The sequence below is a fragment of the Wyeomyia smithii genome, chromosome 3 (assembly GCF_029784165.1).
Source record: "Wyeomyia smithii strain HCP4-BCI-WySm-NY-G18 chromosome 3, ASM2978416v1, whole genome shotgun sequence".
NCBI classification, from domain to species: domain Eukaryota; kingdom Metazoa; phylum Arthropoda; class Insecta; order Diptera; family Culicidae; genus Wyeomyia; species Wyeomyia smithii.
The window spans coordinates 83,211,708-83,221,580 of NC_073696.1; the positions used below are offsets into that span (position 1 = coordinate 83,211,708).

Here is a 9,873-nt window from a genome sequence, read left to right on the forward strand (position 1 = left end):
CTCACTACACTAAGAATACTTTAATTTTTGAAATGTTCACCCCAAATTTCCAAAAACAAGCTTGAATTAGCAGGAATATATGAGATGAATTTCTACAATTTCTAAATTTAAACTGTATGTATTTTCATCTGTTTCCACTAGTTGCCAAGTTGCCAAATCAGTTTCTGTCAATACGAAAAAATCATACTGAAAGTGTTAAATTATTCCGAAATAGTTGACATAAATCGACAGCACTGCAGTGGTTACCTAGGATACCAATTTTGCAGGTAAACAACTACAGCGGATATCTAGGTAACCTACTACGACGGGCTGCGGCTACGTTCATTCATGATAATCTTATTCATTCATGATTAACAGTGCATTGCAGTGTGATGAACATGGGGGCGTCATGAGATGAATAATTAAGCAGTGATTTAAGTTTTGAGATGGATATGGAAGCGTTGTGCAAAATGGTTTGTTTTATAAAATTCAGGATAAATCTAGCTAAGTTTATTAAATATACAATACTGAACGATTCTATAAGAGCACGTAAGCGTATTTTGTTTATTTGTTCAATGATTTCATGAAAATTTGTTGTTGAATCCGTGCATTCTTCGTGAATATCGGCTTAATGAGATGAATAATGAAGCAGTTCTCCTACTTTTCATCGGTATGGTGTTTTGAAAGAATTGGAATCATAATTTTGTTCAAACACTTGTTCTGGTATACACTTTTATTGATAGCCAAGCCACTAGGCTTAAACCATGATTCATACCAGTGGTTCCCAACCTTTTTGGCTCCGCGGTCCATTTTCCTAAAGAAAAGAGCTCCGCGGCCCCCTTTGTGAAGCTTAGAGAGCTTCGCGGCCCCCCAGAAGAATTTCAGATAGAAGTTTTGCTATACGAGGGAGGCTGGGAACCACTGATTTAGACAAAAAGGCAAAGCAGAGCGGGGGCCTAGTGTGGTTGGTAACGTCTCCGCCAACCACGCTCGACGCCTGGGTTCGAATCCCACCGCCGACATAGGTGTCGATGGTTGTGAGGTGGCGTGATCCACTCACAACCAACCCAACTGGTCTAGATTCAATCCTAGCCGACACCGGGAGATTTTCTGAGGCGAAAAATCTCTGGGATCACGCCTTCCATCGCATGAGGAAGTAAAGCCGTTGGCGCCGGTCCGTTAATAAACGGGTCGTGAGTTAGGGTCCTGGGTGTGGAGTTGCCTCCCTGGGCGTCGGTGATTGGCCACAACAGTGGCGGAACTAGACCGACGGAAAACAAGCGAGAAAAAAAAAGGCAAAGTCCTTTTCTGCCCACTATAATGGCCTGTCTTCTACTACCTTTCCGGCGAATTATAGTTTGGGTTTGCAGAAAATCATACACGCAAAATTCTCCTTTGTTCGACGTCATTTTGAACAAAACTGGGCATGCATAAACAAAACAAAAAATACTGGCATAAAAAAGCGAGGGAGCTTTGATATACATACTCTCATTTCTCCCTGTGCGTGTTGGTTGTGGAGTAAGAGAGCCTCTAAAAAAATCCAAACTTTTAATTGTCATCCGTTACCAACATTGGGCATTACTGAAGCCGGTAAATAACTCCAGGCACCGTTTTGAAATCCAAGATTGCAATTTTCGTTTCAGTCTCAATTTAATAAATACCACCATTATGGCTATTTCCGGAACTGAATGAAGCTCACGAGCCGAGAATAAACTCTAGACATTTTTTAATCCTAGATGGCGGCTTCCAGTTTGTGGAAAACAGCCTGTGATGGTCATAGATAAATCATCTTCAGGCGCCGTTTCGAGTTCCAAGGTGGCAATTTCTGGTTTCTAGAATACAACCAAAATTACCCAAATACTACCAAATAATTTCAAACAAATAATAAATGCTTGGCAGGCAAAACTATATGAAAAAGTCAGCAAAAAAAAAAGCAAAGTCAAACCAATAGCTTTTAATTCAAAAATATTTTTGTTAGGAAATAATGGTAATAATAATAATGGGTTGTTCCTTGTGTTAGAAAGTTTTCTTTTTTATTTAATTAAAGACGTTTTAACTACTAAGTAGTTATTCGCGTCGTAATGTTAGAAAGTTACCAGACATTTTCCAATAAATATGATTGTTTCCAATAGAGAAATTAAAAACTGATTTCGTAAAAATGCTATATCTCGAAAATGGCTCATATTACCTCGAGGTTAAAGTTGTTTCTTACGTAAAATTGTCCAAGAAACACGATGAAATGATCGAATTTAAAATATAAATGGCTGCATCTGCTGAAAAAGGAAAAATAAATTTTAAAATACAAAACTAATCTATCTGGCTACACTTCCGATCATAAATTCAATTTGTTAGAAATTGACGACGGCAACGTTGGTCCGAATCACGGGCCGGGGAAATTTTGAAACAACACCATAAGGCACAAAGCTTGTCTGTCAGAAACCGAAGCGGCGCGTATTACCTCAAGGGTAATGTCAAAACATCATGGTTTTTGTAAGATAAAACCAGTAGAAAACAATAGGTGTTAGCCACGAGAATTATTTCTATACTGCAAATTTGAATTACCATTTTTTGCAGCGAAATTTGTGATTGATATTTAATGTTAAAATCGACAGTGCAAAGAACCAGGTTAAAATCGCAAGAAAATAATGTGGAATATTGTGGGAAGAAGAAAATTCATTGCAAGAGAAAAACATACAGTACGTAGTTACCAGTCGAGGTAAAATACCTGGAATAAAAATTTATTTATTCATTTCCATCAAAATTCATATATCTGTACTTTTCCGACATTTCATGTCTACATATGAATTGTAAAGAGAAGAAAAAAGAGATTTTGAACAAAATATACGTTATCTTGTATCAAAGACGGGGATCTCACAGAGCGGGTGTAATCCAATCGACACCGAAATTGGGTTTTTTTCACAGTGAAGCTGGATGAACTTTGAGCCAAACCCGTGATGGTCGATGCCAAGTTTGTGCTTTTTCGTGGTCACTTCGTATGGAATAACTTTTATATATGTTAAAAAACTTATTTGAGTAGGGTAGAACTGTTTTGAATGGACCACCTCCATCTTATTCAGCTAATCTGCATCAGAATTATAAGAACCATTTGTAAATTCCGATTTGTATGCTGCTTTTAAATTATCGATCGATGCTTTTTGCGATTTTTACAAATCTTGTTTCGAGTATGTTTGTTCCAGGTCACCTTCGTCCACCTCCTAATTCTTCTCTAGGTTCCAACGGATTTCGTTCATATTTTACCAGTGCGATTGAAAACGTTTTCAAAACCAATCGATTTAAAATATGAAATGAACTTGCCTGTCATATTTGTAAGCTTTGTGGTTTTTGCCCGATCCAACGATTATAACAAACGGGTAACTCAAATATATCTAAACTTGATAGAAATAACAAAGCCTGTAATATTTTTGATATGCCAGAATGATAGAAAGTACAGAATTATATCAAATTATGTTATCATACACTTGAATTTTCGAAAGCGTGTTTTTTTAAAGCATATTTATAACAAAATTTGTTATTCATATAGCAAAATATTGTACATTCTTACTAATCCTGATATTTTTCTGCCGAAAACCTTACAAAACTTGTAATGATTTGTAATAATCACTAAGTAATTTTGATAGGAATTTTTATATTTTATCTATTAACGAGACCAAGTTTAGAACACCAGTTGGGACAAAAAGTTCGTAACAAAATATCAAGATTTGTTATAATCCTGATATTTTTAACTGATCGGGCGGTTAATTTGTGTGCCCAGTTTTATTAAAAGAATTACAACAGAACCGCTTACTACTACGAGCCACCGGTTTGATTACTGCCGCGATTTTTCCACATCATTAGCTAGATTCATTTATATTAGTAACACAATGAATTTCCACTCAGTCTGTTAAAATTTTGTCCAATTTCTATTGGACGTCAAGCTCATTGTCATTAACCTAATGCTGTAAGAAGATGTTTACTGATAGCTAACACACACACATCAGCTACATAGTCATACAACGGAATTTGCAGGTATTTCACGCACATTTAACGGTCTCTCTGTCGTCTCGAGCGGCGTGCGCTGAAATCGTTAAAACTCGTTACACCAAATGATGGACCTTCTTTTAAACGCCATACAACTTATTTTTTGAATATATCCCAAAAGATTTTTCTTAGCTTTGAAATGCCAGTTTTGGTTCTGAAAAAATATGATTATAATGTTTCAAGTTTACGTAAGTCATATGACAAAAATGAAATTAGTTCGTAAAGTATGATTATAATGGATTGAAAATGAATTTTCAGAATATCTTATTTTTTTGTGGAATAACCGGGACCCACATTTCCACTGAATAATCGCCGCTGGACTAACAACCTGAAATATAGCGTTTCTTATGTAAAATTAGTCAATAAATCGATTGGTGATGGTTTCATTCTGTGCAGGGCACGGAAAATGGTCTCTTTTGCCCCTTTTCACCCTATTTTTCGTAGTTTTGGAAATATAGACCTTTTCTCGTGCCCTGAACAGGATGAAACTGTCACCAATCGAATTATTGACCAATTTTACATAAGAATTTGGGTTCATTTTCCCCAGTGTGCGATGGTTCAATATTCGCATGCGAGAAAGGAGTATCGCGAGATGATAATAATTGGAAGTGAGAGACGATTGTAATCCCATTGACAATTTATCAACATTTGCTCGCTAACATCATTAAGTAACAAGTGTTGTATTAATCAATTGCACCCAATAAAACTAAATTGTGGGTAGAGATGCCAGATGTTCTTAAGGGGTTATATACCTTTTTGGTCGAGAAAAATGAGGGAAGTTTGAATTTATTTTTAAGTGCATAGCACCATTTTCATTGCATCAAAGTGATATTTTTCTGAAAGTACAGTTTATCAACAACAAGAAAATACGTTTGATTTTGAGATATACCAATTATTACTGGAGTAATGGCCGTTTCCCCCGAAACGCTATTTTTTTGCAGAGGCTTGCGGTGATCCTGATAGAGACTCAGCGGGTCAACCGAAATCAAAAAACTCATATTATTTCATTGGTTGAGAAGTGTGCCGGGTCCTTGAACGATCGCTTTTATGAGTATTTTGTTTTCAAAGCAAACGGGAACGTTTTTCCCAAAAATTGCACGTTTTGAGCGCAAAAAATTGCATTAAAAATTTTTTTGCGGAAAAATGTAACTGTATGTTTCAAAAAGCGTTCGTTCAAGGACCGTCGAATTTTATAACGAAAATTAAAAAAAAAAAAAGATGAAGGAAATCGGTTCAGTAGTTTTACCGCAATCAGGATCACGGCAAAGTCATTTTCCGGAAAAAACTATTCCGAGATAATCGCGTGTAAAGTTTCAAGTTTAGCTTATGCGGCCGTGGCGAGGCGCGTTGCAAATCGCTCTAACTTTCTTCCTATTGCTCAGATCTTTATGAAAATTTGTGGAAATGTTCTTAAGATGTTGTTTTTGGAGATAATGTAATAAAATTTTTTCCAGTTTTTTGGAAACTAAAAAGGTATATAACCCCTTAAAAAATGTCTGCATGAAAATCAATAAAATCTGCTTGGAATCCGAAAACAAACCTTACTTAAAGCCTGGAAACACTCCGCGTAGAGGTGTAAAAGTCTGGAAAAATCTGAATACATTTCGAGCAAATTTACACTTATATAAAGAGTGTCAGAAAAAAGTTTGCAAACTTTATTAATACTAAATTGCAAATCGATTCAATTTTCGTGTTTTTTTCTGCTGATAATTGAGATATGATCAGTGATTAGAATTAAGAATAAAATTTGGTGGATTTTGTTTCGGTTCGGCCCATTAAAGGGTTGAAATCTGCATACGGACTCTGAAAATCTGCACTCCTGGAATTTTTGTTTTCACTGTCTACTGTTTGCCGTTTTTATTATTGAAGTTTCGGTTTGCGTCTCCTGCATTAGAACTGTGGAACTAGAAAGATAGTTTTAATTTATAGACTAGGCTGATATACATAACCTGCTTGTAATGTTTGCGTGTAATTTTTTATGGTAATAAAAATGCAACTGGTAAGAAATTTTATGCAGCATTTATCAAACTGTATATGAAGCACGAAATTTGAGGTTATGTTCTCACTGTCAAATATTCATTTTCGTTGCGAAAACTTTTTTATGGTTATCACTCTACACTCACGAATAAATTAACCCAATGATTTTCTTTGCACCGCTAAATCGGATCGGAAAACGATTATACTACTGATTTGATCCGATGAGTGAATCAAACCAGTGTTCAAACAAGCAGCGATAAACTCGCATAGAGTTTACAGGCCATGAAAATGAATTTTTTCGCCGATTTATTTGTCCCATCAGTTTCCTTCTCTAGAGATAATTAATGCAAAACATCACGTTTTCAACGTTCTTCAACGTTACTTCTAAATTTAATAAGATTTTCTTAGGAGAATTCTCTTATACCATTTTAACCACAGTAGAAATAATTTCATGTGAATCTGCGACTTTTTGTGAATGTATTAAATAGCATTTTCTCAAGAAACCCGTTTGTTTTTTGACAAACAAGGGATACAAATTGTTTGAATTTGTTATAACAACATAGGTTTTTCCACAGGACTCAAACTGAAAATATATAAAAGATTTTAGCTTTTCGGGCATTCCTGTGAATGTTGGTGCTTCCAGGAAGCTCATAAGTGCGTCACAAGTCGCAGAGTAATTGCTCACCGGGTCCGTCGCTTCTACGTTTGCTTACGGAAAAACTTCATTTAAGTCTTTGAAGACTTCAAACACTCCTGAGCAATCTAGTACCAAAACTCACAGAAACGCCTAAAATGCTAGAATCTTTCATTTTTTTCCGTTTTGAAATCTACTGCAAACCTTTTATTAGCTCTTGTCGATCAGTTAAATGAAAATAAATCAAAAGATGCACTTGTTTTTATGGGATTGATGAGGTTTCGTACCGCTATACTTTTGCATGCAGGCATTTGACCGAAAATGATTTCGTAAAAAAATAATAGTTAATACGTATTTTAAAAGCTGTGGTCCCCGCGGCTCTGTGAATAGCGATGTCGGTCGGTAAGCTCACCACACGGTTGTGATATCGAGTTCGATTCCCGATCGAGTCAAGGATCTATTCGAGCTGGAAATTTTCCCGATTCAGCACGGTGTATCATTGTACTTATCCTACACATACAAAATGTGCCAAAAACAATATCGATAACGAATTCTCTCAACTAATAACCTAGTTGATCCAGACCGCTATTAGTCCCCAGGCTAAGCGTGCGATATTGTTTTTTACGTATTTTAAAACACTACCAATGAGAGAAATGTGTCATATCGCCAGTACAGACAATACAGTTAACCACCGAACTGATATCAATGGCATCAACACTGCGTAAACTGGAATCCTACACACGATCAAAAACTACACCCGCCGCAGAAGCCATACTCAAAACAAACAAATCACCCCTAGTAGCTCACCGTATTGATCAATACCCGCCCAATCTGAGCACCATTTCAAATCGAACGTTAATGCACTATACAGCCAATTTTCAAGTGACCAAAGTTCGCAGTTTTCCGATGAATGAAACGAGCAAAAGTTCATCGCAACCGAAGCAAAAACCAAACTACTGCAATACAAGACTTCCGACCGTTGTAAATACGACACAACTAAGGTGAGTGACTATTTATGTTTTATACTCTAGTTATTAACTTTTTACGTTGAATACAGTTTTCCCTTGAAAAAGGCCACCAAAACGGTCGAAACGTCGGGCAGTTTTGCTAGATTGTCGTGTTTTCCTTCATGAAGACTTAGAAAGCCAAAAGAGAGACCAACATTTGAATGCTATTCATTTGCATTTAATTGAAAATAGACTTGAAAAATAACGCTTGTATACTCTAGCGAATTGAACATGTAAAACATTTTTTTAGCAGTCATCTTCTGTAATACCACGACATCACAAACCATTACTAAACACAAATAGATACAAAACAGCACGAAAAAAAAATTCAAGATTAAGAACTGTCCCACAGAAAACCTTCGTTGGGTAAACATCGCCATTAATCCAGTCATCCCAAGTCTAAACCTTATGCATACCTTAAAAACTGCGACCGGTAGGGCAAGCCGTAGACCGAAGAATTTTAATCATTTCATCACAACATAAAATAATTATCTCTAAAAAAAGACACAAAAAAAAAACTCACTTTTTTGTTTTCACCGACAGGACTTCGTTGCCGTGAACGACGGCTTCACCAGACGACGGACCGACAGGATGGTGCGTCGTTTTATCCTTGTGATGACATTAAATTAAAATGTTTACTCATCGTGTTCAATTTCGTTGCTTCCTCAGCTTATGCCTGCTGAATGGACCGTTTTTTTTTCGAGACTCGTTGTTTTCGATCTTAGTAGAATACAATACTATGCACCGAGTAAAATGGGAGCAAGATATCCTTTTTTATGTGCTTTACATATACCAGAGAGCCCACAAAAATTTCACCCGAATTTTAACCTTTTTCTTCACTTTTTGACACAAGACGTTCTCTTTTTCACTTGCCTGTACGAGGCGCAATGTTTGTTGAGCTTTTTAACCTTTTAATCACGCGTTTTTGCTAAGTAAACGCAACAAGCACGCGGGGGGCAAACGCCATCGCTACCAACAGTGACCATTAGGATTGTTCATCGACGGCGAACAAAGTTAGGTAGCTGTTTGTTTGTGTTCGCCCTCAACAGCGACGGCCCGAGCTTATCCGTTCCGGTTCTCGTTAGCTAAAATGAAAACGGTTTCCTCGAACCAGACCTCCCGCTAATTTGTTATATTTATCACAATTCCTCAATCAAACCAGACCCGACACGGCAACCGTCATGCTGTCCGTGACCACTTGTTAGTGTAAAAACAGGCGCTAATCGACTGAAGATTTCCTGGGAATCAACAGTCACCCATAGGGCACCACGCTACCACCAATGCTGTTGCTGCTGACCACGATCACGACCCGGCACCCAAGTGAAGCTCGATTTTATCGGTAAGGCATAAATTGAGCGAGCATTGCTTGGTTGTTCAAACAGAACAGGAGAAAACCGTGGAACAGGAAAAAAATATGCCACAGTTTTACGAATAAGTACGAATGCCCGAAGGGAAACACAAGGAGGTAGGGGGGAACTGGTGGTCTCTTCTTCCAAACACTTCTTCTTCACCGACGATAAACACTGCTCGCGGTCCTCCCAGTATACATATATATCGCTCGCGCTTCGGTTATAATCACGATAAATGAACCGATAATTTCCCACCTCTGCGAGGCAATGTGCTCGTTTTTTATTCTTCGCTCTTTTTACGTTTCACTTGTGCTTCCAGATTTGAAGCCGCATACGCTACACATAAGCTCCAGAATTCATCATTGCAAAGCTAAATCTTAATGGTCTTCATACGATCGACACCCGAAGCATTCGCACTTGTCCCAGAAACGTCGAAAAGAAAAACTCGAACTAATTAACTCCGGCTTCTCGCACTTACGTTCTTCGGAATCTAAAAGCAGATTTGAAATAACTCATCTAATCTCGCACGATCCGTAAAAAACACATCATGAAAAACCTCTGGGACCACAGGATAGCGAAGATCGCGGAAAAGGGCAACCGGGAATACACCGGTTGATACGAACGAACCCTCAAAACTCCCGACGTATGTAACTCCAAAGAGAGATGAAGAGCAACTGAAGGCACTGGCCGTGCGATGTTTGTGGCGACTGAATGCGCGAATCGGCGCGTGCCGGAGCGGGAGAGAATTGGCTCTTGTATATTCGCGCAATCGAACCGGCAGAGATTGTCGAACACCGCCGCCGGGGCAGCATTAAAGCTCCGATCCGAACCCGGTGGGAGCGACCGAGTGGGTGGGAGAGTGAGCTCGCAATGTTGATGTTGATTCGGC

The 9,873-nt window shown here is 37.9% G+C and overlaps 1 protein-coding gene across 1 annotated transcript in view; it reads right to left on the reverse strand.

Moving 5' to 3' along the window:
• The window catches only part of LOC129731930 (netrin receptor unc-5-like), a 573,886-nt gene extending 564,245 nt beyond the window's left edge, over positions 1–9,641 (reverse strand). Inside the window, exon 1 of the mRNA XM_055692323.1 lies at positions 8,159–9,641. The gene's annotated coding sequence lies outside the window, so the exon portion shown is untranslated. The remainder of the gene's footprint in view (positions 1–8,158) is intronic.
• Positions 9,642–9,873: the final 232 nt, after the last annotated feature.